The sequence below is a fragment of the Leptinotarsa decemlineata genome, unplaced genomic scaffold (assembly GCF_025532065.1).
Source record: "Leptinotarsa decemlineata unplaced genomic scaffold, Ldec_3_MD MMD2_P_RNA_scaffold_14, whole genome shotgun sequence".
NCBI lineage: Eukaryota > Metazoa > Arthropoda > Insecta > Coleoptera > Chrysomelidae > Leptinotarsa > Leptinotarsa decemlineata.
The window spans coordinates 8,337,306-8,363,154 of record NW_027412528.1 but is presented as its reverse complement, the minus strand read 5'-3'; the positions used below and the strand labels follow the sequence as shown (position 1 = coordinate 8,363,154).

Sequence of the window (25,849 nt, the reverse complement as noted above, 5' to 3'; positions counted from 1 at the left end):
CCTCAAAAAATGTTAAAATAACACACAGTCTTACGGCAGCTACTAAAAGTGTCACCAGTATTACGTCACATCTGCCGGCGCTTGTTTAACATGACGATATATGTAAGTAAGCAATCCTGTATGTCCATAATTGTTGACCGCGGTCGATCGCGGCTAAAGAAGCATTTTGGTCGTTGTGGGCGCTTTGCGGAACGCACGGAAAGCACTATTCTGTCACAGATTAGTAAACAATAAAGACCATAAAAAACGAGAAGAAGAAGAATTGTGCCAGGTATACAGTTGAAGATTGCAGACATTTTAGTTTTTGAGTTTCCGTGAAAGTGCATTATGACTTCCAAAGAAAGTTCCATTTTCACGATTCCTGTTCTTTAATTTTTTGTTGATAAGTGAAAATAGAATCTACGGGCTGGGATCACTGCTTCTTCTGGAAGATTAGCAGTTCTTTTGTGAAATTTTACAGCAACTTTAGCAATGGAATTTCATCCAGAGGTAGTATCTTTTTCAGTGACTTGAGGTTATATTTGAATTGAATACAAAAAGCGGCATTTTTGTTCCAGCTGTGCTGGAACACAGCAAAGAGGAAAATGTTCAAAGTGTATTGCATTCATTTCTCATTTACTTTTGAACAATCCATCTAAAATTTGTTTTTGCATGCCAAAAACGGTATGTATGGATTGTTCTTTCTATGTTGGGTTTGAAGGTGGTTACATAGAATTCCATTCTCCCCAAAGGTGCAGATTATTTGAAAAGATGTACTGTTGAAAATCAAAAATGATCTACTGGTTATACTTTACACATTTCGTTAGCCACTTTTTGTTTTCAACAGAAAAAATCTGATGTTTTATAATATAACACTGATTTTTTAAAGATTGAATTCGTATTTTTAGCTCCACAGCTTTTGAATTATAGCTCATCTGATACAAGTACATTGCTCAAAGACTATAGAAATACAAATTTGTACGTATGATAATGATAACAATACTTTGGAGGAATAAATAAAAAAACCTAGAAGAATCCAGGATTCTTGTGCTGGACTGAAGTAAGAAATACTCGTCAAGTTGGTCAGTTGTGAAGCAAAGATTCAACATTGATTGCTGAACAAGATTTGTACTGTCTTTCAAGGCAAGTCAACTAGTTGAAAGCTGAGTTCAAAAACAAAGCAGGTGAGATGTAATCGCCTTTACTGAAGAGTTGAGTCCAGAAATGCAATTGTGTTTCAACTCTCAGCACTACTGATTATATTCATGTGGGTCGAAACAGTAACTTCTGGTATTGGGCCATGAATGCTTTGTTTTTGAATTCTGGTTTCAACCAGTTGCCTCGAAGTAAACGAGGAAGAATCTTGTTCTGCAGTTGAATGTTACAGTTTGATGTGACTCATCTGATACTGAATTATTACAGTGCAAGTTATCCAACTTTGTACGCTGAAGTGATATAAACATAACATTAGTCTTTTAGCCGAACATTTTCTTGTACTTCTGAACAAAACTTACATTTAAACTCATGAGTGCAACTTAAATCAATCCATCTTTTCAATAAAAAAAAATCTGATCAATTTGGTTCAATAAATCGTTGTTATTTGTGTAATTCTCCACTTTAACGCCATGTATGTCAAAAACAGGTCATGGTATCAGATGTATAATTTTTCCATTGGCGTGAAGTTATCCACAGATTTCCGGCCCTACATGCTGACGTAGTGAGAAAAAAACTGTGGCTAGGATACGAAATTATTAACACCCGTACTAATATCTGTGGCTGGAAATACCTATTTACTATGGGTTGAACATGGAATTAGTAAGACCATTTGGTGTAAAACTTTTTTATAGAATCTTGAGTAGATTGACATGTTGATAACCGTTTTCTCATCAACAATACAGATTTAGAGAAGGATAATATTGAAAATATCAGCCTTACTTTCCAATACCTCATGTAGAAATGATACCCGATGATGTGTGTTCATCAAAATCAAAAAACTTCCTTAGTTTCTTGAGTAGATCAATTTGGTGACAACAGTTTTCTTGTCAAACAATCAGACTCATTTTTTTGAGATTCCTTGTAGAACTGGAATCAGATGATGTGCGTTCAAAAAAATAACACAACTCTTACAAAATGATGGGTAAATTGACGTAGTGAAAACCATTTTCTTGTCACCCATACAGATTTTGAGAAAAAAATTGTTGCAAAAATCAGTATAATTTTTTAAAACCCCTTGTAGAATTGGAACCAGATGATGTACATGCATTAAAATCGAACAAGTCTTATGGAATATTAAGCAGATTATTATGGTCCTATTTTATTTAATAAACTACCAGAAGATATAAAAAACTTTAATACAGCCTCGTTTTCAAATTCTATGAAGAATATCTGTCTGGAAAACGTTTTTTATAGTATTGATGAATTGTTATCATTTGACTTCAACACCAACTAATACTTCGAATTTACGATCTACGTAGACAGTGATATTTATATTGAAATTGTTCACATCTCATTTCCTTATTTGTTTTTTTTATTTATTCATTTAATGTTTTTATGGTATATAATATTTGACAAAACCTTATAATACTATTATATTTTTTTATGGCGAATAAAGAATATCTGTTTATCTTGTTTCACTGCGTAGTATTAATTTTGGTTTCAGCAACTTATACTTTCTTGGATTTAATCTCAATTTTTAATTATACTTTGAGAGTTTAGCTAAATTATGTCTGAATTCAAAGGTATATTAGGTTTTTTAATTAGTTTTTTTGCGATTGTTTATCGACTATATTTGGTTTATTATTCACGAAAAAATTATTTTGTTATTATCGCCATTTTCAATTGATTTCTGTAGCTCAGCTTTGATGAATTTAAAGTAATCTTGTTGTGCTTTTGTCTGGTCATTGTTAATTCTAATACTTGGTACAATAATTTTTGTTTTATTTTTTAATATATATTTTGCATCATCAGCAGATTTTAAAACAACTTCAATTGGTCTATTTTTATTTGGGCCATATTTTCCTAATCTGAATACTTTTAAATTATTATATATTTGTGTATCAAATACACAAAGAACATTTTTGACAAGCTATGAGTCTTCAGCTACTCTTTCAGCTTGTGTTTTCATTTTCGATTCTTCCACATTGAATATAACTAAATTAGAAGCACGTGATTGCCTTTCCATCATTTCGTATATCAATTCCTCTCTATTATCCATAGGAACATTTCCAGGCCCATTCACACTATGTGTCGTAGAGGTTCTGCATTATTTAATTAGTGCCTCTAGATTATCAATTTTCACCAATAGCGTAGGAACAAGCTTAACTCTATTTTTGCAGTTTTCACAGTAGAACTTAAGCGTTCGCTTGCCTTTTAGATCCATGACTTTGAGTTCGCTGGCAGTAAGTCCGGAACATTCTCTATGCGTAGATCTTTGACAGCTATCACATTGTTTAATATGGTCACCAGTTGATAGTTTGCATGCATAACATTCCATTTTGAGAAACAACAATATCTTGTTCTAAGCACCCATACTATTTATTTGTTCTTATATTTTTTTTGATATTCATTTATTTAGTGAATTTTATACAAGTTTACTGTAAATATTTAACTTTCTTCACTAATGAGTACATCATGTGTTGAAGTATATTCTGAATCCGTTATTGTTTTGTACATTCCACTCCTTGTCTTTTTTATAGACTTGTGCCCTGGCTTACAAATTAAAAAAATCATCACTCTTATCTAGAAACCTATAACCGACTTCCGACTTCTACAGTAGCTTGGCTGTGACAAAAAAATCTTTGAAACCTCAAGTTTGAATATCACAAAGACCCACATGATCTGTGGGTCTTTGTGAAATTTTGATGCATTTTTATTTTCAATTGAAAACATGTGTTTCTGAATGATTTTTTATTTAATTTTTTGAAATTTTTGGTTCCAGGTTTTCTGCTCATCAGTAAGACATATAAATATTGATGGATGGTTTAATTATTTTTAAAGAGAAATAGGATGCAGTCTGTTGCACCGTCTTCAATTAAACGAAGTAAGTTTATGCAAGCTACAAATAATTGATGCGCTATTTGACGAGATTTTTCTTATCGATTTCGATGAATGTATTTATTTAATATAATTTAATATAATCATATTATACAAAAGCACTGTAACAATAGGATTCCCAAAATCAATATACAATTTTTATACAATTTATACAATTGAAAATGATAACAATACAATAAATATGATAAATATGATATGATATATATACACACACACACATATATATACCATACATTTTTACTAGGAAATATACTATACATTTTATAGTTCAGCAAGTTAATCGAGGATTTGGTTAGCTATACTAATTTCTGATTACATTACTGAGTTTGGCACATAAGTGATTGAACACTTGTATTGTGCCACTCTATTATATATGCGGATTTCAAATAAGTCTTGTAACAAAATGGCTTAGGAATAATATTAAAACATAATGAAAACTTCATAAGCGTATGTCAGCAAAGAAGTGTAAATGTTGCATTAATTTATTTATTCAGTATTTTTAGAAAGGTGTAATAATTATGAAAAATATATTTTTTTGATAGAACACTGAATTTCTTGAAAATTTTTTTTTCTTTTATACTGGATGGAAGAAGGTTGAATGCTTTAGGTAAAGTATATATTAAACATCTATGAACAATATTTTTGTTGCAGTTGGGAATTCTTAAGTGATTGTTTGTAGTACTTCTGGTTGTATAGTTATGTGAAGGATGGTTCTGATATTGCTTGTATTTGTAGGCATATATACATAGGCTATGAAAATATAGAGATCTTATGTCACCAACGTCTTCATTATAAAGTAGTGTTGTCTGATAAAGTAGTGTTGTCTGATAATGTTTTGTTTTCCTATATATTATTTTTAATATATAATTTTGAATGACATTTAGTTTTTGTAGAGCATTTTTGTACATTCCTCCCCATACTAGAATACCATAACGAAAGAGTGATTCGGCCAGTGATTTGTAAATTAATAAAAGGAGATTTTTAGAGAGGATATCTCGTAGTTGATAAAATTTATATATAAGCTTCCTCACTTTATTTGTTAGATAGTCAATATGGTTACTCCATTTTAAGTTTTTATCTATTATAACCCCTAAGTACTTGATTTCTTTCAACTCTGTGATTTCCTCCTTGATGTTCTTAATTTTTATACTACTGAAGGAGGGTCTATTAACATCTGTTGTTGAGAATGCAATATAGTGTGTTTTCTTGACATTCAGGGATAATTGGTACTTATCCAACCAGTTTTTGGCAATTTCCATATCTCTTTGCAGAAAATCTTTTGTCTCAGTCCATGTATTGCCATTAAACAACATGACGGTATCATCCGCATACGATATTACTTTTGCATTTGTTGATGAAGATAAGAATGCGTTGATATATGTTAAAAAGAGAATAGGTCCAAGTACTGTGCCCTGAGGTACTCCTATTTTTATCGTTCTTGGATCACTTAAGGTGTCATTCAGTTTAACTATTTGTGTTCTATCTGAGAGATAACTGCGAAAGACATTCAATACTGTCCCACGTACTCCATAACATTCCAGTATATGGAGGAGCTTTTCATGATTCACGGTATCAAATGCTTTCGCTAAGTCAAGAAACACTGCGATACATTTCTTATTAGCATCTAATTTTTCAGTTACTTCTGTTATGACCGAGCACATTGCATCAGTGGTAGACTTACTGCTGTCGGTGGATTATATCGTTTGAGTCTAGAAAGTGTATTAACCGATCTTTCAAACATTTTTCAAATAATTTTCCAAAATTATTGATAACACTAATGGGTCTGTAGTTACATATATCAGTTTTATCCCCAGATTTATATATGGGTGATACAACTGATGATTTAAATTGCACTGGAACGATGTTTGTTTGGAATATGAGATTGAATATATGTACTAAAGGTGTGAGAATATGTAAATGAATTTTTTTTAATATATCAGTTTTGATTCCATCAATGCCTGGTGAACTACTATTTTTTAAAGAAGAAATGTGTTTGATTAATTCATTTTCTGTTACTGGAGTTAGAAACATGCTATTTGTATTAGTCAATATATTTTCAGTAATGTCAGGATCACCTGTGATATTTTTATGCATATTAAGTCCAATATTAATAAAATAATTGTTACAAAAGTCTGCCATTATTTTTTTATCACTAATAAAATCTCCATTTTCATCAGTAAGTTTAATATTATTTATTCCATTTGACTTAATTCCATATTTAAGTACATACAACTATTCATTTACTAGTTTAGTCAGATTGTATTGTATGTATTTATTTTCTATTATTTTTGATTTTCAGGTGATTTCTGCTCAACATCTTTCTACAGAGAGGACATACAAAATTAGACTGAGATACATTCATACAGCAATTTAAAGAGACCCACGAGTTCCACAAGCCGACGATTGGCGTTTTTCTGATCTTTTCTGTTTATCACTATGACTGTGTTACAATGTTTAGCTCATTCATATGAAATCCACTAAACTTGAAATCCACTCCAAAGGAGGAGGAGAACTGTTGGTTCCACCATCTTCAATTGAATGAAGTAAGTTTTGTTTGAAACATTTTAATAATGGATTGACAGTTAATATATCAGTTCTTATTGTTATTTGAATTTTCCTAGTTCCATGAAATTACTATACAAATTCTGTTCAAAAAACAAGGTGAATGTTCAGATTTCACGGGCTACGTACATTGTATTTAGGATTTTTATTTTTTATGTTGGTACACTTGTCTCGAACAGGTGTTCACAGTTTCATTTGTTTGGAATGTTTGGTTTGTTGGTGAGAGGCATGAAATTTATTTATTTATTTCACGGGCGATATAAATATAAATATTTTAGAAGAAGATCAAGTGGCAGCGGAATATTTGAATACACTTTATGAGTTTGATTTCATGTCGTACATTAATAACGTGACAAGACCAAAAAGCGGAACATGCTTAGATCATTTCTTTATCAAATCAAAATCAGAAAACACTAATATTAATTCATACGTGATGAAAACAAACATAACAGATCATTACACTATCATGGCAAAAATACAAATGAATAAAGATTTTCAGCAAAACCACTCTAAACTAATGATAAAATGTATCAACTATCCAGGTTTGAGAAGAGACTTACATGACTTCGATTGGAACCAGTTGGTGTCGATTGATAACATAGACGATGCAACAGTATTCTTTCTCGATGTGTTGAAGGACAAAATTGAGGATAATACAAAACATAAAAAAATTAAACACAAATTCATTAAAAGAAAAGTTTGGATAACCGACGGCATAATACGGTCCATTATCGAAAGGGATAGACTATTTAGAAAGTACCGAAATAACATGTCTGACACAGTTTCCAAAGAAGAATATTTGAATTACAGGAATACACTGAATAGTTTGATTAAAAGCAGGAAAAAGAGTTATTACAGACAAAAAATTGAAAATAATAAAAATAGTAGTCAAGCATTATGGAACACAATAAAAACATTGAATAAAAATCAAAATAATAAAGGAATAGATCAAATCATTGATGAAAACGGACATCTCACTGTTGATAAGGAAGAAATTTCTGACATTTTCAACAATTATTACATCAATGTCGGTGAAAATCTGGCTAGGCAGGTAATATTTCCAGAAAATCCTCCTCTGAGTAGATATTCTTCCCGTCATTCTATGTTTTTTCATCCAACAGATGAAAATGAAGTAATAAATCTCATCGATTCCCTCAAATCCAACAAAGCACCAGGAATTGATGGAATCAAATCAGAAACACTGAAGGAAATCAAAAATGAAATCGCAAGTCCGCTGACACAACTTATAAATAAAGTATTAATAGAGGGTCATTTTCCATCAATTTTCAAAGACAGCATTGTCTAGCCTCTCTTTAAAAAAGGCTGTAAAAAGAACCCAGGTAACTATCGCCCAATTTCTCTTATTAGTAATTTAGCAAAAATACTAGAAAAAGTCATAAAAATAAGAATGATGAAGTATATAGAAAAATATGATTTTATTTCAAATAGACAATTTGGGTTCCGAGATGGTAAATCTACGGAAGATGCAATCCACTTAGTTACAACCAAAATCTATGAAGAGTTGGATAAAGGCCATCCATCCCTATGTGTTTTTTTAGATCTTGCAAAAGCTTTCGACACGGTCAATCATACGCAGTTGTTAGAAGTATTGCAAGATCTAGGATTTAGAGGAAAATCTTTTGAATTACTGAAAACTTACCTTCTAAATAGAAAACAATGTGTTAGAATAAACGAAACATTGAGTAAAAAACTAAAAATAAGATGTGGAGTACCACAAGGAACCGTACTCGGTCCAATACTTTTTATAATTTACATAAACTCTATACTCACCTTCAATAGCTTAGGTACGGTTTCCAGTTTCGCAGACGACACTGTCCTTATGTATGAGGATGATACTTGGGACGGGTTGAAAGAAAAAGCAGAAAAAGATATGGCAAATTTAATTAAATGTTTTGGACAAAAAGTACTTTCAATAAACTATGAAAAAACCTGTTTCGTTCCATTTTCTTGTTACGTCAGTGGCCTCCCGGACTACGATAAGTTACAAATTGATATAAGCTTGGATGAAACTATTACGATTAAAAGAGCCAATAATGCGAAATATCTGGGCATAATAGTGGATTGTCATCTTAGATGGGATAAACACCTGGTGCAAGTCTGTAAAACTCTACGTTCTCTCCTATACAGGTTCAAATTCTTTCAGCAAATACTGGATTTCAAATATCTCAAAATTCTTTATCAATCATTAGTGGAAACACGACTTACTTACGGTATTCTAGCTTGGGGGGCAGCAACGAATGCTCACTTGCAGAATCTTGAAGTAATACAAAAAAGATTTTTGAAAATTATATCATCCAAACCAATGAGGTATTCCTCCGACCTACTATTTGCAGAAACGGAAGTCTTTGATTTGCGTCAGCTTTATTACTATAAAATTGTGATAAGACAATTCAAAAACAGATTTAATCTCCCACTCATCAGCCATAACTACCAAACTCGTCTGAAAGCGAATAATTCTCTGAAAACGAAACCAGTCAGAAAGAAAATAGGACAGAGAAATCATTCTTTTTTATCTAGTAAATTTTATAACTTTTTGCCGACGGAAAACAAAGAAGTCTCAAACATATACTCCTTCAAAAAAAAGACTAAACATTATATTCTTTCTTTGGAACGTAAGGCTATCCATTCATTGTTTGAATATTAGAATATTCCATATATTTTATTTTGTTGATTATTGATGTTCGTTACCTATGTTATGATATTTATGTTTCAATAATTGTGTGTAAGGCTCATTAGCCTAATTTTATTAAATTGACTACAATTTTATTATGTCACAAACATTTTAGTGAATTATACATGATTTTATACATATAACTCTCATATAGAAATGCAACTGAGCCCTATTTTGAAGTGTACTAATTATTGTCAATATTTGGAATAAGTAAATCACCCACGCACAGGCACTGCCTTAGTGGATACTTGTTTATTCGAAATATCTCTGAATGAAAGTGCACTATTATTATATTATTGTATTTTATTTTAAGAAACTTATTATTATTTTGAGAATTTATTGAGAATAAACTTATTATTATTATTATTATTATTATTATTATTTATTTTACGGCATCACCCCCATTTGAGAATAAAATTAACAAATATATAATAAAGTAATATACTACATTACATTAACTTAAGTTATTATAAAATACATACAAATACTACCATGCAGTTAAGAGATTGTTTTTGAATTTGCTCCGAGATATACCAGTTACTTCCAATTTTCTTTCATTAATAAGTCGAAGTGTACGATCAACAGGGTTATGTAAGCCATAATTTGTAGAATTAAACCGTAAGTGAAACAAATCGCTGGACCTTAGAATTCTGTTTGGGACATTGAAATTAATATTTTCTAGAATTTCAGGAGCAACAATTAAGCCATTCAGTAACTTGTATATGAAAATTAGATCAAAGTTTTCCCTCCTTTTTCTCAACAGAGATTAAGGATTTCTAAAATGTTGCTATAATCATGGTCAATAACAGGTATACTCATTCTATGAGCACAAAATCTTAGGAATTTGTTTTGAACTCTTTCAAGAGTAAGATTGTGATTGTCATAAAATGGAGACCATATCATTGAGCCATAATCTAATAGTGATACTACCAGAGACAAGTAAACTGTCCTTAAGACTTGAAGGGACAGATGTTTACCATGTCGTAGAATAATTCCAAGACATTTTGCCGCCTTTACCACAATATAGTTCAAGTGGTCTAAAAATTGAAGTTGTTCATCAAAAAAAACACCTAGACCCTTCCCAGACGAAACATAAGATAATCCATGGCCATTAATTACATAAGAAGTATCAAATTTTTTATTTCTTTTGTAAAAACTTATAAAACAGCATTTTGCGATATTCAACTGTGTATTATTCTCGGAGCACCATGTAACCAATCTATCTAGGTCATCTTGCATTAGTGTTGAATCATATAGTGATCTTATTGGCATGAAAACTTTGAGATCATCTGCGAACATCAAAAAATCAGTATGATGGAAACATTCAACAATGTCGTTAATAAAGATATTGAATAACATAGGAGCGCAGTGAGAACCCTTAGGTACCCCTGATGGCACCTGAATTATAACCGATGTAACGCCTCCAACTTTAACTTGTTGGGTTCGATTACATAAGAAACTTCTGAGCCATGTTACAGCTGAGTCAGAAAATCCAAATATCTTTAATTTTTTCAATAAGATATTGTGGTCTACTCGATCAAAAGCTTTTGAAAAATCCGTATACACTGTATCCATTTGCCCTTTACTTTCCAAAACATCCAATATTTTGTGTTCAAAAATCATCAAGTTGGTAATAGTAGATTTATATTGTGAGAATCCATGTTGATTATTTATTAAACTTTCCTCACAATAAAATTTTAACTGATCACTAACTAATGAATCAAAAATTTTTGCAAGTGAAGACGGACTACAGATACTTCGATAATTTTCCACATTTTGTTTATCACCAGATTTAAAAATATGCCGGATAAAGCTATGTTTCCACAGGTCAGGAAATAAACTAGAATCTAATGAGCACTTGAAAATAAGATATATGGGATATGTTAAGGTACAATTTAGAAGTGTTTTTCGTGTTCGACAATTTTCTGCCATCGAAAAAAATGGATCAAAGGATTTGCATCAAATTTTGTGTAAAAAAATAGAACTGAGTGCTCAAAAATACTTGAAATGTTGACAGTGCCATACGGTAATTGTACTCCGAGTCATAAAAATGTTTGCAATTGGTACAAGCTTTTCACAGAAGGTTGAGAAGATGTGAATGTTGATTCTCACTCTGGACGCACATGAAGCATTTGTTTCAAAATTGTTGAATTTTTTTTCAAGGACAAAACACAAGCATTACAGAAAAATCCTTATAATAATTTAGAAAAACGTTCTCAGTAAGTTTATTCCACATAAACGCAGTTCTTCAACTGAGAGATTTTTCAAACAGTGAAGTTCGAGGTGTACTGATTAAAAAGGCCATGTCATGTGCATCGCGTAGGAATTGTTGAATGACGTCAACGGCGACTCTTGAAAGGGTCTTAACTGGTGACAAATCATGGGTATATGGTTATGACATTGAAACCAATGGAAGAGCCCAGGACAGGCAAGACCAAAAAAGCAAATATCAATGGTTTGCTCAGTGTTTTCTGTGATTACCATCGCATAGTGTATAAGGAGTATCATCTTGAAGTTAGACGCCGCTTGCGAGAAGCAGTTAGGGATGACATGGTTAAAACCCATCCGGTTATAACCGGGGGTTGTAACCAGTTACAACCACAGTGAAAAACCCGCCGGTTATAACTTATTCATTCTTGAGAAAATCAAATTTTTACCAATTTTTCCACTTCATTGTGCAGCTTAGTCCACTGCTTACACTGTAGCTGTCTTTCTTGACTTCTAGCGCGCATTTGAAACAATTGACAGAAACATTTTGGTAAAAAAATTAAATTATTATGGGTTAACAGGCTCTGTGCTGGCATGGTTTCTTAGTTATCTTAGTGAAAGAAAACAGAAAACAAAAATTGGTTCAAAAATATCTGATGAGATAGATATCAACATTGGTGTTCCCCAGGGAAGTGTACTTGGTCCACTTTCATTTATTATATACCTAAATGACATTTATTTTGTTCCTGGGCTACATGAACTTAATCTGTTTGCAGACGATACATTAGTTTATACTTCGAATACAGAACTCAATGATGCTGTAGATACTCTCAAAGGTTCTATGAAGAACATCGAAAAATATTTACATATGAATGAATTAAAATTAAATGCAGATAAAACAAAAGCTATGGTGATAACAACTAAATATAAACTGAACTCTATTGATTATAATGAAATAAAAATTGAAATTGGTAACACTACCTTGGAATATGTGTCTGAAATAAAGTATCTGGGAGTTATTGTAGATAACACTTTGAGTTTGAACAGTCACGCTGAATACGTTATAAAAAAAAATTAAAAAAACTATATTTTTTTTCTAGGATAGCAAATAATTTGACTATTAACTCCAGAATATTAACATATAATTGTATAATTAAACCTCATTTTGAGTACTATCCAACTTTAATGCATTTAATAAACCAAAATAGGCTTTCCCAATTTCAAAAACTCCAAAATAGGGGCATGAGAATTATGATGCAGTCGTTATACTTCCATTGATCACATGTTAAATATACTACAATGGCTGTCGATTTCAAATCGATTATTCTTTTCAACAATGGTTTTTATATTTAAAATAACCAAAAGTCTCCAACCAACGTATTTTAATGAATTTTTGGTTTTTAATAATCAAATACATGAACATGAGACAAGATCTTATAATAATTTTCATATATATAGAACTCACACTGGTGGCGGAACGAAAAACTTATTTGAATTGAAAGGGTTATATTTTTAGGAGTGATTGATTTTTGGGAAAGAAAGTTTATGGCTTTCTACTACTCCATCTGATACAAAAAAAAATGGATGAAAGAATCTTCCAAAAAAGGAAGGAAGTAATCAATTTGAAAATAAGTAATGCTATACATGGATGTGTAGATCATGCAAAGAAGTAACTTTCAGACACAAACTCAAAGAAAGTCCTCCTGAAACAGCTACTTTCATATAAACATTGAATTACACGAAAGAAAAAAAATTCTTTCGAAACAAATACTTCTATATGAACACTGAATTATAATTCAATGTTTATATGAAAGTAGCTGTTTCAGGAGGACTTTCTTTCAGTTTGTGTCTGAAAGTTACTTCTTTGCATGATCTACACATCCATGTATAGCGTTACTTATTTTCAAATTGATTACTTCCTTCCTTTCTTTGGAAGATTCTCTCATCCATTTTTTTTGTATCAGATGGAGTAGTAGAAAGCCAAAAACTTTCTTTCCCGAAAAACTTATTCTACAAGGGACTACGGGAATTTAACAATTTACCAAATGCCATTAAAGAGGAAAATACTGTAAGAGGGTTTAAAAGTAAATTATTGGAATATCTAGAGCGTTAGTTAGTTGGAAAATATGTATATTATATATAGTTACTATATCAATATTGGTTTTCAACAATGAAGAGAACACTTGCTCAATAGCAGCAGAGCTTACAGGTATGCTGTGGAGGTTTGTAATGAACAAACAAAACTTCAGTGAAGAATTTGACGACTCAAAAGTTCTCACTTGATTTATTTCCAACAATCTGCCACCATTTGTAAGTAGAAATACTGTTTATCATGTCATTCTTGAAAATTATAGATGGATATGTAGTGTCATATTTTGATCTGAAAGATAAAACATGTATGTGTTTAGGATCCATTGTGTAAGCCAAATAATGATATGGAGTACTTGCTTGTTCAAACTTTTTTTTGATTATATTGTGGTAAGGTTCTAAGACTTCATCATTTAGGAGACCAAGCGAAATAAGTAATGCTTCAGACAACGTTTCTGAGTCACTTTGCAGTTTATCAAGAGCAAAATCTATAGACGACTTGTTTTTGTAAATCAATTGCGTTTGTATATATGCTCATATTTAATAATTTTATTGATTTTAATTCTGCATCATGAGTTTCAAAATGGTTTTCATTATCGCTACAGAAAGCAAATACATCTTTGTTGAATTTTTCTTTGCATTTCTTCAAATTTTCTTCTGCTGCTTTGAAACAAAATTCTGCTGTTTTCTATTCGGCCTCACAGTCCTGAGCTGACAGTAAAAGTTATTCTTTTCCAGTGTGTATTGTGGTGGCAATAATTGGATCATTCAACACACTAAACCAACCATTCTGAAGCAGTGTGATAGATATATTGACTCCAGTGAAGTTGTCGCGTGATAATTCTGATGTTATTTGTTTATCAACTTAGATATTTGATCTAATAGTTTATTTGCCAAAATTTTTCTATCATTTATTTATTTATTTACGGCAATGCCTATTTTTTACAAGATAATTAACAAGTTCACACATATGCATTTAACAGTAATATAAGCTAGGTTTAAGGAAAAAATATATAAAATAAAAAAATCGTAAAAATAATCAAATACAATATTTTCAGTCTTCTTAAATGTTTTCAAAGAATTCTAAATCTACATTGTATGTATTTGCAATTCTCAAAATTCTACCTACAGATTCATTCCGGCCATAGTTGGTGCGACAAAAGGGTACTTTGAAGATATCCGAATTTCTTGTTCTCCTTGGATTCACATTTAAAGTTATAAGTTCGACAAGTTCCGGGGAATTGATGCTACCATTGATTATTTTATGAATTAGTGTAAGGTCTGCTTCTAATCTTTTATGAGCCAGAGTATTCAAGTTAAGAATGTCCAATATAATTTTATAGTCATATTCACCAATATGATATCCCAGTTTATATGCAGAGTACCTTAAAAACTTATTTTGAACACTTTCTAGCATATCAATATCCACATGATATGAAGGACATCAAATTGTGGAATTGTATTCCATTATTGATCTAACAGTTGAACAACATATGATTTTTATTGAAGTGAGAGATGAATCATTTGCAGATCTAAGAATGAAACCTAACATTTTTAACGCTTTAGAAGTAGTATTTGCAATATGGGGTTTAAATGACATTTTTGGGTCGAGAGTGATTCCTAAATCTCTGATTGTGTTTGTTGTTTTCAGTTCTGATTGATTGATTTTGTATGGCCAGTTAATGGGATTTTTGTTTTGAAAAAAAAGTAAATTTTTGACGTTTGTCTATATTTAATTGCAATAGATTTATATCGCACTAGCGAACAAAGTTAGAAAAATCGTACTGTAATAATTGTTTATCAGTTAAGTCATGAATAAATTTAAACAACTTCAGGTCATCAGCAAACAAAAACAATTCACTATAAAGAATTACATCTTTCAAGTCATTGACAAATAAGTTGAAAAGCAATGGCCTTAAATGAGAACCATGTGGTACACCCGATGAAACTGTGATTGAGGAAGATACTGAGTTACCATATTTTACAAATTGTACTCTGCAGGCTAGATAATTTTCAATCCATTTCAGAATGCTTTCTTGAATACCCAAAGCGTTTAGTTTATGCAACAACTAATCGTGGTTTACTCGGTCAAATGCCTTTGAAAAATCTATGTAAATAGAATCTACCTGGTGTCTATTTTCGAAGGCATTTAATATACAGTGTTAATAAATTAGCAGATTTGTGCTGGTAGATCTACCACTACTGAATCCATGTTGTTGATTAATGATTATATGTCTACAATCCCATGTTAGTTTTTTTGTAATTAGGCTGTCTAACAATTTGGTTAATTCTGATTGATTGCAGACTGCTCGATAATTTTTTTATATCATTATGTGATCCACTTTTATAGATAAGTGTCAAAAAACTGTTTTTCCAATAATCTGGAAAGATCGAGGATTTCGAGGATGTATTCTCTGTGAACCGATTTCTTCTTGAAAACTAATTTTTTCAGCTCAGAATTGAACCATGTTGGGAAAGTAAAAGCTTTATATTTTTTTATTGGAACAAAGTACTCCAGAGCTGTATAGAGAATATTGTAAAAATTTGTAACTACAATATTTAAATCCCCATCTTTCAGTATTTCGGTATCCCAGTTGATACTTGCCAAAAAATCATTCATGCCCATATAATCTCTATTTACAAAGTCATAAAAGTATTCATCATATTTTAGATATTCCTTTGTATCATTTTTTAAATCAAAACATACCGAAGAATGATGTAATGTATTTTGAAAAATTGGGTCCGATGGATTTTGAACAGACATATTTATGAATGATGAAAACATTAAATCTAAGTAAACTTTTCTTGAATTTGGAATATTATTGATTTGATATAAATTATGGAAACTAAATGAATGTAATAAAGCTAAGGCAGGTGAGTTTTCTGGACAATCAACATTCAGACCAAGCTCTCCATTAAACCAAAATGCGTCGGGTATATTACAGTCACCATAAAGGATAATCTTGCTTGTACAGTATTTTTCTAAAATATAGTCAACGGTAGCAGTATGTTCCATATAAGTATTCACTCAGAAGAAGGAGGAATATATACACCACCGATAATGATTGTTGAAGCACCTATTGATAATTTAACATACATATGTTCTATATTGTCAGGAGATATGTCGATTAACTCAGTTATTAAAGATTATCTAATGGCTATTAGTATTCCTCCTCCTCTTTTTTTATCGCTATTTGTTTGGTCTCTATCTAATCTATATATGTTTAAACCTTTTGAACCCAGTTCACTATCAGAAAAGTCTCTATTAAGCCATGTTTCTGAAAAATTATAATATCAGAGTTTGAAGACATAACACTTTGTTGAAATTCTAATAATTTTGTTGTCATACCGCCGACATTTTGAAAATACACAGAAAACTGATTGGGTTTTACTTTTTTATAGCCGCTTCAGTGATATGAGGTACTCCATTCACATATCTTATTGTAACTTTTTTTCCCCTCTGCTTTCTATCATCGACTTCTTTCTTCATATTTTGCCAGTTTTTTACTTGTGGTGGAGTTAGATCAGCATTTATGATTTTTTTTTCCTTGAGTACATCTCTTTTTTCTTTTGATTTAATTAACTTGTTTGCATCTTCTGGTAAAAATAACTTTCAACGCACAGTTACCACTTTTATTCTTCTGTCTAACTCTGAATATCTGAATATGTAAATCCTCATGAGATACTTCTTTAACTATTTCCTTAACAATATTCAAGTCTGAGTTGTAAGAATTACCTTCTGCTAGATTGAATATCATAACATTGTTCATTCTTTTTTGTCTCTCGTATATTAAGTGGTCAATAATCAGGTCGAAGTAAATTAATCATTCGTATGAAAGAATGACTTTCGATATTTTCAAAGCCTATATTTGTAGCAAAGAAATACTCCGCTATAGCTTCATTCAGTTTGTTAATTTTTTTTTCTGGTGTTTCCACGACGAATTTTGATAACATCTACCATTTTTATCCTTTTTTCACTGGGCTATTCTGATATAGAAGATCTATTTTCTTGTAGAGTGCCTGATAAATCAGCTGCAGAAAAGAACCTAAATATATCAATGATTCTATATTCAGTATCAGAAAAAATCCTTTGCCTTGGGATGTTAGGAATATGCTGCCAGCGGTACAAAACACTAACCAAATTAGCATATTGAATATTTAAAAATAACAAATGCATGCACATGCCACTTCCCAATACAATACAGGCATAACAAACAGAATACTTGTTTTCATTTTAACTTACCTTGTTCATTACATTTCTTGGAGACTATCGATGGTGAAGGCAACTGTGAATCAGAACCCGAACTGGAACTACCAATTCTATCATTTGGAGTCGTCTTGTTTTTTATCACAGAGCACACTGATGAATGTTTGCAGGTCACCATGCCATTTTCCCTAATGACATATTCTCATTCCCGTGGGAACTTCCTACCGCCTTTGTTCACGGTTTTTTTAAATGTAATAATTGCATTTACAAAACAACAAATAAGTCGACAACGTTTTCGTGGGTTATTTGTTTATGCTGTTCATAATGCAAATTCTGGTACAGTGCATTTGGGTAATTGTGACATACTTTTCGTCATTCTTTACTATTTTAGTTATAGGTAAAAAAAATGTAGTCACTATTAATGATTCTCACAGAGTCCCATTTAGAAGAGCATAGACAGTAAATTTGTGCTAATATATCAATGAAATCTTTGTTTTTAAGTATAGTATTTTCTGTTTTAAAAAAATTCCTTGGGGTGTCACAATTGGACGCCACAAATTCTAATTGTGACATGAATTGGTTTTAAATGTGACACATTCCTCTTGGATAGCGTGTAAATGTAATGATGGGATTTGGTTTATTTGTGATATATTGCAGATCACAATAAAGCTACAAAGTCACAAACACTTTATTAAACAAAAAAAATAGTTTCTTCTGAGAAAACTAATAAACATATTTCTATAACAAACGTATACATATGAACATTATAAAAAAAACAGCACATGTATGTAAATGTTTCTATTAGACGTAGAGCCCATCAAACTTCACAGAGAAACGCAGTTCTCCGCGGCGTCCCTTCAAAGGTGGAGGTAATATTTGCAGAATATCCTGCATTTTAATGATATCCGTGTCTTCTATTTCGGGCCAAATAAAACTGTCACCTTTTCTTTTTAGAAAAATCACTTTGACGGTATCATCTGAAGAATAAGTTTCTAAGACTTTTCCTACAAACCTCTTCACTGTTTTCTTTGTTGCATATGTTGCAATAATCCAAGAATCATTCTTTACACAAGCTTCCTCGTCGGTTTCCATATTTTCTTTTTCAGCTTCTACCAAGTCTTGTAAAGTTTCTATACCGTCATATTTTTCATTAAGATTATCAACAGATTTCTCATTTTCTAAATCAAATTCGGAGCAACTAGTATCAGTATCGCTTGCTTCAATTTCTTTTATTTTTCGTTAACTTTTTCCTCTTATTTTGGGCCTCAGACTCTTCAAGTTGTTTTAGGTAATCATCCCTAGTTATTACATGCGCCAAATTAGAGTTAAGCACTTTTTTCTTTTTAACTTTGGTACTAGATGGCCTTGCAATTTTTTTCAATAAAAGTTCTTCAAAAGAATTATTCTTAACTTTGCTAATTTCATCCGATCGAGATGTGTCACTCTCGCCATAACTATTAGAGGTCGATGGTTGGGCAGCGACTTGTAAATTCAGTGCTTTTTCGTCATTGACGTTAGAGTTCTTTGGTTGAGGCAGTTCTGTGTCACTCAAATTAAAGTTGCAGGTTTTAACAGCAAGTCTATTAATGGGATTTTCGCTAAGCAAACGGTCATCATACAAACCTGTTACTTGAAAAGATCTTTTTATCAAATGTTGTGGCATGCTGGTCCAGACCTTGCCAACTAGAATAGAAAATTCTGCCTTGCTCATACCGACCCCATAATGTTCTCTTTGCCACTCTGTTACTTTTTCATCCCAATTTTTTTTAAAGGTGCCAAATGGTATTGCATCTAGGGGTTGTAGAACGTGTGTGGTGTGGGGCGGAAATTTTAGCAGACAAATATTTTCTTTTTTAGCTAGTTTGATTAGATCTATGGATACATGCGACGAATGACCATCAAACAAAAGCAATAGGGGCCTATCTTGCGGACAATATTTTAAGAACTGATTTTTAAACCACGACAAAAACGAATTTTCTGTCATCCACCCATGTGGAGTGGCTGCGTATCCGGTATTCGGATATGCTTCAGATGGCATCCAAGCATCCCACAAGTTTTTTGCTTTATATAGTATAAAAGGAGGCATTTTGTCCACCATTGGCTGAGACACAAAATAATATTGATGTGTTGCTTCTTCCACTACCGTGGGTGTGTCTGAATACAGGCTTATTTTTTTTTTGCAACCACCTTAGTGTTTGAAGGGTCGCTACACAAAGATGTTTCATCTAAGTTAAATATTAGCTCTGGATGGTTTAATAAATTTAAAGTTTTAACACTTTCTTCATAAATGTCAAAAAACCCACTGATTATTTCAGGGGTAGTTTGTTCTGTGCGAATACTCTGCCTTTTAATGGGTTTCTTGCAAGATAGCTGGTGCCTCTTACAAAATCCTATAAACCAATCTTTTTGTGGAATTCCATTTTAAACCTAGTTGAAATATTATTTCTCTCAACGTATGTACCAACAAGATTTAGTATTTCTTACCGTGAAAGACCGAAACCCCAACGATTTAACCCCCTACCGCCCGTTTTTTTTTCAATGAAAGAAAAAATTCGAAACTAATTTTTTTTTATTAAAAGGTTAATTTCTTGAAGTCCTGAGTATACAAAAAAGTTTTCACCCCACTTACAAGTTTGTGGGGGGTACGTTACTTGAAAGTAACACTGAGCGTTAATGGGTATGGAATAGCATGAAACAGTTCGAGTTAGGTGTTATACATAAATGTACATTACACTTTACATAATACATTTTAGGTGACCCGTTACAGTGTGGATATTTACATCTTCCCCTTTTTTCAGTAAAAGTTGGCCAATGACCAATTTGATCCTTGCGAGTATCTTCCGTTGGCATTGTAGCTACTTTTCCTCTTTTCTTTTTATTATCTATTTCTTTCTCAACAATAAATGAATTTGGTCTTCCTCGTTTTTTCGAATCAACTTGTGCTCCACTGGAGCAAAGAGTACTGGCTAGATCAATCTTGAATTGAAGTAATGACATCTGTTCTTTTTGTGATATATTGCATCTTTTGCAATCTCGTCGATATAAAAGCCAAGCGTTCACTACGCACAGGTCCATGAGGTGAAAATATATTTTGTGGTACCATTTTTTACTCCGAATTGAAGTTCTATAGAGAGCAATGAGGGAATCAACCAAGTCAACTCCTCCCATGAATTGATTGTGAATGCAGACAGCTTGTGGGCACAAAACATCAATTTTGGAGTTGGTCTTTTTATCCCATCTCTTCACTTCTTTAGTGGGATGAATGCCAACAAAGCTACTCAGTAAATGAACTGGCTTATTATCATACCCTTTTATGGCCCTTAGATCAACTCCATCTATGCATGCTCTTTTTTTCTTCCATAGTTCCCCTTCCTTTCTTCTTCATATCTTCATCAGAAGAAAATGAACAACCTGCCAAACGATTATAGCGAACAGTTCCCAAACTTGGGATTCCCAATTTGAATAATTCTACTTGAAGCTTGATACTATTGAACCAATTATCATAATATAATTTATGGTACATGTTTCTGGGGATTATTTTTGCCAATCGCATTACTACATTACCACTTACACCCACATCTACTAGTGTTTGATCAAGTTCTTCTTTGCCAGCATATAATTCCCAGTTGTATACAACACCATCAGAACCACACGAGACAAATGCTTTATATCCCCACTTTCTGGGCTTAGCCTTCATATATTGCTTCAAACAATGTCTACCTTTGAAAGGAATCATCTGTTCATCAACACAAAGCATTTCGGTCATCGGAGTATTATTGAAATTCTTCACAAGTTTGTTGATAAATGGACGCAGTTTGAATAATTTATCATTATTATTATCCTGCAGCAAATCATTATTATTGAAATGGAGTTTTGATTTTATTTGTTCCCAACGATTACGAGACATTGTTTCAGTTACTTTTGTTACATGACACTCTTTTTGCCAAAACATGCGAGTTTGTGGTAGGCCATAAACTGACATGCAGAATGTTATTCCAATAAATCTCTCTAGCTCCTCCACGGTCATCGAAAGTGGTTTATTGGGATCGCACTGGCAAGAAAACAGATTACTCTGTTCAACTATGAATTCTAGTAGTTCACCATTGACAAATTTTCTAAAATAATGCACAGGAGTATAGGGAACATCGGGAGCCAGTGGTAATTCTCCTTTCCATGGTGCAATGGGTTTTATTGTTTGTGTTTTTACTGCGTTCTACAGTACTGTATCCTTATTGGGACCTTTTCCCCTTTTCAATTGGTTTGATACATCATTGAGAGGCAAATCGTCTTCGTCAGCTTGATTATTTTCATCTTCAGCAGGAGAAATATAATGAGCTAGGGGGGTATCATCTTCAGAAGACCAATCATATTGATGGCCAGGGTCATCCAAAGTATTTCCTATTGGAATATCTTGATCACTACTATCATCTAACATGGAGTCTTCAGAATCCTCAGCATTTCGTATAATTCTAGTTAGTATTTCTGGATAATTATCTTTTGCGTTTCTTCCATAAAAAGTGGTAGGGTTCATTGCTGAAAATATCAATGTCAATTCATATCGGTCCACTGTGACTTTGAAGTAACATACCTGTTTCTGGGTAAATTTCCAACTATTCATCTTATTTCAATGATTATTATAATGGTAAACTGATTTTGAGGCATCAACTTCTACCACAAGTATTTTTATTACACCTTTCACACAGTAATTTACAGTAGTTTAGGCCATATAAACTTTCACTAATGAAGCAGCCATGATACAATGGCCAATCAATTTAAATCTCATCATTATTTCAATTAATATCTTATAGATGGCGGTAAAATATAGAAGTGAAATCGTCCATATGTTACTCTGGAGTAACAATGAGCTTTCATTGGACTTTGAGATGGAAATGAAGACAAATCATGATAAAATATAGTACGTTACCCTGAAGTAACACAGGGCCATAGAGGGTTAATGTGTCTGTCTCTTTCGGCAGATCTGGAACTCTTCCTGGACGATCCCTCTTTGCTGCCGGTCTATTTTGCCACCCTTTGCATCTAGCAATCAATGTACTTCGCGGAATGTGATAAAAAATGGAGGCTTTTTTATACGATAGATGACTATTTTTAATAGCATCTATTGCTGCAGTTAAGTCATCTCTATTGTATGCTTTTGTTTTAATCGATTTTTTCTGTTTGTCCATTATCAATATGTATGTACCTAAAAAAGGACTTATTTTAGGATAGAGTATTTAGTAGGAGGTATAATTGTGACACAAGTGTCACAATTAAGCTATTTGGATAATCACAATAAAACCCACACAGTGTTTTTGGAGTATAAATGTGACACCCCTTCCAAAGCCATATTTATTAAGTTTGTAGGTTAGATAGTGGTAACAACTAAAATCCTATCCTCCTACCTTATTATACTCCAAATAATACTGTTGAAAGTTGACGCGTTCTACAATGGATCAATTTTAAAGTGTAAACAAAAAAATTCATATATATTGCGCCATACCTTTATTACGACAGGTCCTCATAATATGCACTCGACGGCAACAGAAATCCAACTGGAGGTGCACCGGCCAGCGAGATAGTGTAACGGCGTTGTCATGTCGCCGTGCGCGGCAAATTCAAATAACAAGTGGGATGTGTCACATTTAGCCACCTGTCACAATTACCCGAATGCACTGTATGTGAATGGAAAACATTTTTTATAATTTTCTGTAACGAACAGAATTCTTATGTGTACTATTTGATCTCCTCGACATTAGATGTCGCCACAGTAGGATATATGTATCTAGCATATCCTTTGAGATGGCTGTTATGCCTGGTTATAACTGTTTGTGTCCGATTATAACCAGTGTTTTGGTCTGACAAAAACCCGGGGTTTTGTTGAAAATCCCGGGTTTTTGTCAGACCTGGAAGCAATACGAAGAAAACCTCCGGTATTTTGGAAAAATGATTCATGGCTTCTGCATTACGATAAGACACATTCCTCACTCTTTATTGCTTGTTCGTAATTTATTGGCCTGAAAACAACACCGTTATCATGCCTCAGCAATCGTATTCACCATATTTGCCCCCCTGTGACTTTCCTGGTAACAAGATTGAAGAGACCCATTGTAATACCTGGGGTGTTATTCCAGACTATCACTGCACTTAGTATCAAAAATAATCAATCAAGGAGTACTTAAAAATTCTCTATATTTTTTTACATCCTTGATAATTCCACCGTTGCCACCTTTAACGTATCTAATCACCTTATTAAGGTGCCGAAACTTTACCAAATTAATTATTCAATTTCCACGAACTGTCACCAATAAAAAAATAAAATAATAGAAGGCTTTCGCTGTCACCAATATATCACCATTCCGTAGGGCTGCTGGATTCGTGCCAAACGCACGAAGGTTGGTCTATTGAACCTTAGCTAAACTGAGGGTTTCCCTTTTAACATTCCTCCTGTTGAGGTTGAAGTTTAACTTTGTCAGCTGAAGGCGGATTAATTATTCAATAGGACAGGGACTTACTCAATTTAAAGAGCCAATAAAAGATAATATATGCGGTTATAGATATATTATCGAAAAACATTATAATTATTACCAAGAATAATTTAGTTATAGATTGCAGTAAATTAGGCAATTATGAGCCTCCACAATTTACCATAGTATATAGAGTAAATATATATACAAATAAATGTAAAAACCATATAAACCCCTTGAATATAAAACAATACAAGAAACCCGAAGAAACAAAATTATTCGTAACACAAATCCCTCCTATAATAAATAATAAACAAAAATTAGATAACTCGTTATCGACTCAAAACACATTAAATTGTATTGCTTGTTAAAGTAGGCTTCAAACTTATACTTGAAATTCTATCTTGACCAAAATAAAAAAAAACTTTTTCTAGGCTTGCCTGGCCGCCGTACTGATATTGACTTTCTATCAATTATTTATTAATGAGAGTTTCACTCTGAAACAAAAAGGAAGTGGTATAATTTCCTTGTCTTTCTTTTCAACGTCAATGCCTCAAAATAATCACTAACACCAAAAATAAAATTCAAAATGACAACCTCTCTCAATAAGACAACAAGGGTGTTAGTACAATTTAAAATTGACTCACGATACTTCGTTTATTCTGGTGCATTCGATTACCATAGCTGTGCCCGTGATATGTCCGTCCTGTCTGGTCCTGATTCTGTAATTCTGGCTAATACCACAAACAAAACACCAAATTTCATTTACTTAACGGGCCTAACGTCACTATACCGCAAGATTCACTCCGTCGCCCCCCAGTATCTAGAAATCAATATTTCTAACTATTTTTTTTAATTTATTCCCGTGTTTTTCCCGGAGCGATACCACTAACTACCGCTTATTCCGCTTACTCCCGTGTCCCCCTGACTACCATTAATCGCCCGGAGTCTCGCTAAGTACCCTTTATCGCCCGGAGTCCCACTAATTACCCTTTTCGCTCAGCGTTTTCCGATGCATGTCCCGCTAGCTACTCGTCTCCCGCTGACCACCGTGTTCCCCTAACTACTGTCCAAGTTTTTTCTTCCGGTCTCCCTCTTAACTTCCCGTGATTGGTCATTCCCTACGGTCTTGCTAGATTATTTCCCATTACCCTTCCCATTTAAAACTTGTATTATTTTTCATCGAACGTTATTGCTGTGATTCTGCCTATTTAGTTATGGCGGCTTTTTTCCGAGTCAACAAAATTAACCGCAAAACTTTAGCGGTTTCTCAACCGTTCCTAAGAAACGTGATTATGGGCACATGAAATGTATATGGTTATTTGGGTTACTCTAACTTACATGGCGGCGGCAAAACCGACAAAGTCTTACAATCATATATTATATTCCTCCAGACGCTGAGTCATCATGAGAGCATTTTCTGCCACTGGGTTCAATGTGACCGTTAAAATGTAATCGCGAAAATGCTTATCTAAATATTGAACTGATCCGGCAGAGAGATGCTGTTCAAAAATGATTCCTAATTTTCAAGGAATTAAGTTAACCTTTTCCATTTCCCTTATAATGGCAATCATTACACCATTGAAGGACGGCGTTTTG

At 32.7% G+C, this 25,849-nt stretch overlaps 1 long non-coding RNA gene across 1 annotated transcript in view; it reads left to right on the top strand.

The window, feature by feature from the left end:
- Positions 1 to 274: 274 nt before the first annotated feature.
- Positions 275 to 25,849, top strand: part of LOC141483375 (uncharacterized) — a 41,799-nt gene continuing 16,224 nt past the window's right edge. The window contains exons 1-3 of the long non-coding RNA XR_012466054.1: positions 275 to 489; positions 3,917 to 4,018; positions 6,332 to 6,575. This is a non-coding gene — a long non-coding RNA (uncharacterized lncRNA). The remainder of the gene's footprint in view (positions 490 to 3,916; positions 4,019 to 6,331; positions 6,576 to 25,849) is intronic.